General features: G+C 51.1%; 1 protein-coding gene across 9 annotated transcripts in view; it reads left to right on the top strand.

Moving 5' to 3' along the window:
• The window catches only part of LOC126571604 (tensin-2), a 101,964-nt gene that overhangs the window by 55,404 nt on the left and 39,060 nt on the right, over positions 1-7,500 (top strand). The window lies entirely within an intron of this gene.

Below are 7,500 nucleotides of genomic sequence, written 5' to 3'. Positions count from 1 at the left end.
TCGGTATTTGCTTGTCACCTTCGCATAGAATGTTGTCACGAGATCACTATCATGCCGGGTGTCATAAGCCAAGCTGCCAAGCGGAACAGTGAGACAGCGAGAGAGATTGTGCGAGAAGTGTAATCCAATGTAATCGAGTTGTCGATACATTATCACATGAAGGGTGATAACCATAAAGGTACACATTGTAAAGCAGCAAAAAGGAAAGAAAAACACTACACGGCTACTCGGTGGATCAAGCGATGGAACCAATTGGGCGAAAACATGTTTCCAATGGATTTACAGTAAAGAAAATGATTAGATGGACCTCAAACTACCCGAACTTTGTGCTGGAGTTCTTCTTATCTTAACTTTTGTCTTATCACCGAAGCGCTGCGCTTACGCATCAATAACCGAAGGTCAAGTTCTGATTCACCCTTTCAGGGCATACGTCGGTTTTTTGGTCACTTAACATTCCTTCGGACCGAAATCGGATATGGTAGCAATCAAAGAGCGATCAATCATGGTCCTGCTGCTGCTGCTGTTCGCGTTTGATGCGTCAGATAGTGCGTGAGAAGTTGGTACGCAACGCAGTGGTCGCACTATCTTGATTTCAGAGCTGCCCCGAAAACACGATTGAAAATGATGGAGCACTATCGATGGAACCGATGGATACCAGGAACGCGGTTCCCTCTAGAAAGGAGTCTCAAAAAAAAAAGCAGCAGAAAAATGTTTAACCCAGCCTGGGATTGGAATCCAAATCAGGAACCTTTTACGATTCCATTAAGCTCCAGCAATCAACGGCGCAAACTACTGCCCGGGATCATAAATATTTTTCGTACTTTAGCCTGGCTCAGCGAGGGATCAACCCGTGGTGGCGATGGAGTGCAACTCCGGCCATGTCATGCGATCACGCACGCACACACCCCATCTGTCGTCGTCGATCGAGCATTCCATTATTCACGTCACCATCACGGTGCGCTCTGAATTGACTTGTAGCCGGGTGTGTTCGTAATATGATAATGCGGCGCTGCGACCTGGCCCTCCGCAGATTGCTTCCTGTGCGAGTGCCGGAACGAGCCTGAAGGGAGGACATAAGAAGGACACGCTGAAAAATCGTCTCATTTAAGAACCCATTCATGGTGCGGTGCCGCCGCCTTGGTGATCGTGGTGGTGGATGTGAAACCCGCAAAACCTGAAACATAGCCTCCAGCTCCAGCTCCAGCTCGTTGTGGGGCACTAAGGCTTGCGGAGCGAGCTCCCGGGATAGGGAGGAAGAGAACTAAATTTGCATTAAGCCTCCACGTCCACGTCGCATGGGTGGCGATGCGGCTGGTTGGTTGGTGATGGTGCCGATGAAGGCATCGTCGTATCGCTTGACCTTCACCGCCGTGCGCTTGCTGATGCTGTCACCTGCAGCCACCGCGGTGACGTTTATGCAGAGTCTCGGGACGGGATCGGGCAGCGACGACAATTATGACAAAAGCCAACCAACCGGCCCGCCAGAACCTTAGCAAATGGGAACCGGTTTGTTTTTTTGGTCGACCTGTGCCCGGTGGACGCTCCTTTCAAACCCGGACGGCGTGTCCTTCGCCGAAAGTTACGCACCACCCATCGCTCTTTCGTTCTTTGCGCGAACGATCATGAGCAATGGAAATGATTTCACCAAACTCCGATCCGATTACGCGCCTGCGCATTAGAAGCGCAGCATAGTGATGTGTATGTGTGCATGGAATCGGGGAAGGAATGATAATCGGTTTCACACGACCATTGCCGCGAGTTCTGCGCTTTAATTCGTTTTGCCAGTAGTCGCCACCTCGTGCTGTGGGGTGTGCGATCACGTCCGAGCGTCTATTTTTAGTGGTGACTCAAACTCCAAGCCAAACCAGCGATCGCAATGATGATGATGATGATGCGGATGATGCGGATGGTCAAGAAGCTTCTTCACTATCTTGCGCCGGGTGTCATGCACCAACTGGAATCGCGAATCCGAAGCCCCGGGTTCCCGATTGGGCGATGTCGTGGCACTTGAAGCGATCGCGAACAACAACAATATGAAGAGAAATCGGTAAACGAATGAAGCGCATCCTCTACGACACACCAGCGCAGAATCGACGTACAAGGCGCCACGACGCCTTCCGAGAAACGAACGGAACGCCACTGCGGTGTGCTGACCCCCCCCCCCTCCGATTGCAGCGGAGAGATTAATCCGTTCCACAACCTTCCTCCGGTGCAAAGGCGACACGATCTGTCGCTTCTAATGAGGAAAACGGCCATTCGGAATGACGTGTAATGAAGGGGGAATATCAGGTTAATCAAAGTGTCCCGGATCGCGGAACAGGGCGCACAGGTCCGTAACAGTTCCTTAGGTACAGGACCTCAAAGGGGACAGAATCGCGCTGCCAGTGGCCGCCTTGGGGGAAAATAAGACAAACGATGACGTTGATGGCCTTGACTGGTTTTGTATGTGCCAGGTGGTGTGGATCGCACGATCGTCGGCAATGCGCATCGCTCCTCAGGAAGCCACGTTCGTTCAGCCGCCCGCCAAGGTCACGGGAAGTGCAGCAACGGAATGTCACGCGGTGGGAACACGGAGCGACGGAGCGAAGAGACGACGAACATGCCTATTCCTTCGCGGGGACAACGGGAGACCCCGATGAAAATCTCATCCCATGTCGGCGCATTTAGCGTCGGACATCGCGTCGTGAATGTCACAAGATCATCTCACTTTCTGTCTCCGCCTCTCTCTCTCTCTTTCTTCGTCACTCCTCGCTGCCGATGCCCTGGCATTCCTTTGCCTGGCTTGGCAAAGATGGATCCATGCCAGGGCGACACATTTCGCGGAATTTCGGAAGGCAGCGCGGAAAGATAGATACTCAAAGCGTCAACAAGAAAACGAAACGAAACGAAACGAAACGAAGCTGAGGTGGTGGAACCGGTTCCACCCTTTCTCTCTCTCCGTTCTATCTCGCGCCTCGCCCAAAGTGAAGATCACGCAGTTTAGCATTTGGATGCAGCTGGCAGATGTATGCTACGGTCTCGCCTCTCGCGTACAGACAACAAACATTCATTCACTGAAAAGACGCAAAATATCGCCGGAAATACTTGCTCTTCACCTTCCGCGGCTCAGTGGATTAAGATCGCTTGGCATTGGCGTGCTAAAAAAACCCGTTGATTTCGATTCGAAAAACGATTCGCTACTCTCCGCATCCGGACCGAACTAGTTTGCCATTTTTGTCAGGAATCAAGCGGACAGATAGATAGAAAATGTAGAAACAGGTTTTCTCGGGGCACACGCGGCACCGGAGTTGATCATAAATTCCTTTTGCGCTTTTGCGATATCGGACAAATGGACAGAGGAACAGCGATCGCCAATCATAACAGATCCATTTATGTGCTGCTTATGAGAAACTCCAAATTCCTCAACTTGATTAGCCCGAATATGTTAATCCACCACCACACGCGCGCGCCGGATGACATTTCGGTTTGGTTCACGGTGAAACCGAGAAACCGACGCTTGCTTGTTGTCCTAATCAGATCAATTTAGATAACCTCCGGTTTTTTTGGGAGGTGCTAGCGTTGGCTTCAACTTGGCGCTCGATGACAACTTGAGGCAAAAGCGAGAGCCACGCCATTTCTGTTTCGTCGAGGAACGCCAGCGGCTGAGCGGCTTATCGTGTCAGTGAGTTGAGTGATCAATTAGGTAACTAATTGGTGCAAACAGTTCTCCATTTAGCACCCAGTTTGTGGGAATCGGTCCGTGCCGGCCTTTGGCGTGATTTTCACGTTCACGCTATCGGCTAGCTCGGTCCATGAATGGTCTGCTCGAATTAGATAGTCAAATGCATGTCTGGTGGTGAAAATCATAAAGCAGTTAGACAGATAACCGGGAAGTTAACATCGACAATGAATTAGTAGTGGCGACGGCAGCCATTGTGTAACAGCTTCTGCAGAGTTAGGTGCCGCTGCCAAAACGTCACTTTCGCACATTTCACGGACCACTGTGCAAGGACCACTGAGTGAGTTCGAAAGGTTGGGGGAACTGGCTGGCTGGTTAACAATCATTTCAGCAAACATGTTGCACGCCATTAGCGCGGTGGCCAAGTGTTCGCGATGCGGTGAATCGCGTGAGGGTATGAGATGCTAATGACGAAATGGCGGCGGCCCCTTGATACAACCAGCCTCAGTCCCAGCCGGTCGCTTAGTGTGTGGGGATCGGATCGACGCGTTTGCTGATACGCAATCGGGACAAGTATTCGTTTGATGCTGCCGATCGGCTGGTTCAGGGGGTGGGTTCACGGGGAGGTTGGCACCCTTAACAAGCCAACTTTGCAAGCTGCCCGCTGATTGCAGCTTGTAGTGTGTGCAAATGAGCGTTCGTTGCTGACTGGCTGCTGAACGCTCACTCTGTCGGCACAAAACCTGATCATCAGACTCGCACCCGCATCATCGATGGCGGTGATACGCTTAACGCTAGAGCTCGAGCGCTAGAGATTATCTAAATATTTGTACTCGCTTAATTACTTCCCTGCTTGCCGAGCCGTGCGTTGTTTGATCGTGTAGATACTGACCGCTACAGCTGGCTGGTTTGTGAGGCCGTGACACGTGTGGGCGCAACAGGTAACGTTGTGCCGATGGTGTGCGGAAAGGGGGAAACCTTCGGTGGGTGGTCTACTCGATCGATCCAAGAGAAAGTGACTGATGAGGACACCTTCACACGGAGACTCGCTCTCTCGCTAGACGAGGCTACTCACGCGATGTTCTTTCCATTGGCGTGTCTGTGTCCTGGTCTCATGGCTCGTGGCCTCGTGTTCAGCTGATTTTAATGCCATGCTATCGGCAAATGTCGGCGTCGGTCGCCGTGTTTGACATTGACCGGAACGACGAGAGGACACACGAGTGTCGTCGAGACATGATGCCCTCTCAGTAGCAGCGGCAGCAGCAGCATCAGGAGCATCGCCAACGGTGCGCATGCTCCACAAGAATTCACAACAAACCACAACGAAGCCGGCTTCTGGTGCGTCGTCAACAAGCAGCAAACAGGGTGGTCCCGATGGTGGATCCAGCAGATAATTCTGCTCGTCTTTCAATCTCAGAATGCCAGCTGAGACATCTGACAGCAACGAGATGTTTATTCCACTTAATGTAAATTAACTCCATTTAGCGGATTTTTTTTGGGACACTGAGGAAACAATATTCCGATTAAAACTGATGGCAGTTTGACCAGACAGTGAGTGAAGGAACCACTGTGCAACCAATCATCCGGTTATCTCGCTCGCACTCTCTGCCTTTGACCGGAAAAGCCGGAAAAGCCGCACACCAGTCGCACGCTCCGACCTAGCGCAGTGCAGTTCTAGATGTCCTAGCGTCCAGGACACGCGTCCGGACATTTTTCCACTCCAGCTTTCCTTCTTTCCTTCGCGTTCGTCTTTCGCGATCACTTTACTTTACGAATCCTTCGAACAAGTCGTCTATCTGTCTCGACCTCTACGAAATTCCTCCGCGATTAATCGAACGAAATGTAATAAATTTGCTGTAGATTGTGACGAGACTCCGGCGAAGGTGGTGGTGCCTGGTGCGCAGTGATTCCGTGCGGGGAGTTGCGGGTTGCGTCGGTTGGCTGGACGCCAAGCGTCGAGCGCGTCGTAGCGTTGCCTCCGCCGGGCATGGGTGCATTACTAACGCATTGCAGCAAAGGACTGCAATGCCGTTGCATCTGGCGCAATGATTCCACTCACAGCGCGGTATCTTCGGTTTGGATGGGGCCCCTTTTTGAAACTAAGTGTTAATTGTGCGATCACCGCTTATCTCACACTTCCCCCGTAACCCCAATGTGTTTGCTTGTCTCGTGTGATTGCTTCGTAATGATTGGTAATGGTCGTCTCGCAATGTGTGTGTTTGTGTGCGCTCGTTGGGTTGGGGATTTCTCAAGGGCTGGTGTTTTCCGCTTTTGAGCAGGAACAGGAACCCGTTTAAATCGTTTTCACGAACGACCAGCTCAGTGTGACCTTCTCTGTGCGCTTGTGTAAATATGTCGGGGTGTGAATGTGTGAATAAAATGTAATTAATCCTTCTAATGAAGGAATGCCCCAATGTACCACCAGCAACACCATCATCGGCTGGGAAAGGGGGCCAAACACATCCCCAATTAAACCGTTACTGGGTCACCAGATGAGTGGGGATCGATTGCCCGCTAGACTTGGACGCTTGGACGTTCGCTGTTCCAACGATCATTGCGCGTTGTAATCAACCGAAGCACACACAAAGACACACATGAACGCAGATTCTGCTGAGGATTCACCGTTTCGCGGCGTGACCGGGGTTCCGGGGTCGCACGGTGGCAATATCGCAAAGCAACCGACGACCGCCGAGCACAAGGCCCCGGCAAGGCGAGGGCTTCGCGCGCTGAATTGTAAATAGTGGCCTGTTGGGGTGTCCCAGATTCGGATGGATTTAGAGACTCTTCATTTGCCTCACCCAACACCCTTCCCAGTTCCCCTATAAGCCTGTTTTTTTTTCTTCTTTTATGCCTTTTCTGTCACTCGCACACGCTTTCGGAGTTGATTTTTTTTTACTAAATTTGGCAACGAACGACCGCGATGATCTCATTCCCGTCGTCGCTCGGTCGGTTGGTCGGTCATCGTACGGCCGCGGGAAGAAGATATCGCTGAAGGACATAAAAGATAATACCGGTCTAAGGCCGCGTGGAAACCGTGCAACGGAACGAAGTAGAAGCAGAAGCGGCAGCAGGAGCAGGTCATATTCAAAACGAGAGTTTAAAGGAAAGCATGCGAAACCGAGAGAGAAGAAAGAGAATAAGAAACGCGCAAAACATCATCACGCAAAGTGCGCAAATACACTTTTGGCGATGCACGATGTACTGTAGGAACTAAAGAAGAAGCAGAAGAGAGGAGGATGATGAAGAAGACTGGATGAAGCGAAACATCGTTCTCGTTTGGTTTTGACCGTGAATAACATGTGTCGTTGGTGAATCCGCAAATAGCGAACCCCTTCTTGTGCACTGTTGGGAATGTCGTCAAACACGCTGTGGCACGCCTTCGGTGACCGTTTAATGGAGGAGTGCAGATAATGTTGGTTTTGGGATTTGTGGGCTTGTCCGCCCAGGTGAAGTTTATTGGTTTGCTTTGGATTATCCGAACGGCCATCACAAATAGTACATTGTTTGATCGTCACACGCCAATAGCTAATGGACTGCCAGGCGATACAGTCACCTTGCGAGGCGGATCGAGGTTTGAGCATATCATTTGCACCCAAATCCTTACGCTTCGAAGGTGTGAAGTTCGACACTTCCCAAGGTGTTCCACGGAAGGATCGCTGCTTCATTGCTCTCGCTCCCTGTTCGGTACGATCGTGTGTTATCTCTTCAGGGACAGAAGAGTTACATCGCGCGCAGTGCGCAGTGTCTTAGCGCAACACCAGCACCACTAATGGACGACACTCCCGTGAAACCGAACTGACCAATAATTTATGGATAATAGTTGGACAAGCAAATAGCATCCA

The sequence above is a fragment of the Anopheles aquasalis genome, chromosome 2, assembly GCF_943734665.1.
Source record: "Anopheles aquasalis chromosome 2, idAnoAquaMG_Q_19, whole genome shotgun sequence".
Classification (NCBI taxonomy): Eukaryota; Metazoa; Arthropoda; class Insecta; order Diptera; family Culicidae; genus Anopheles; species Anopheles aquasalis.
This window is presented reverse-complemented; position numbering and strand designations above follow the sequence as displayed.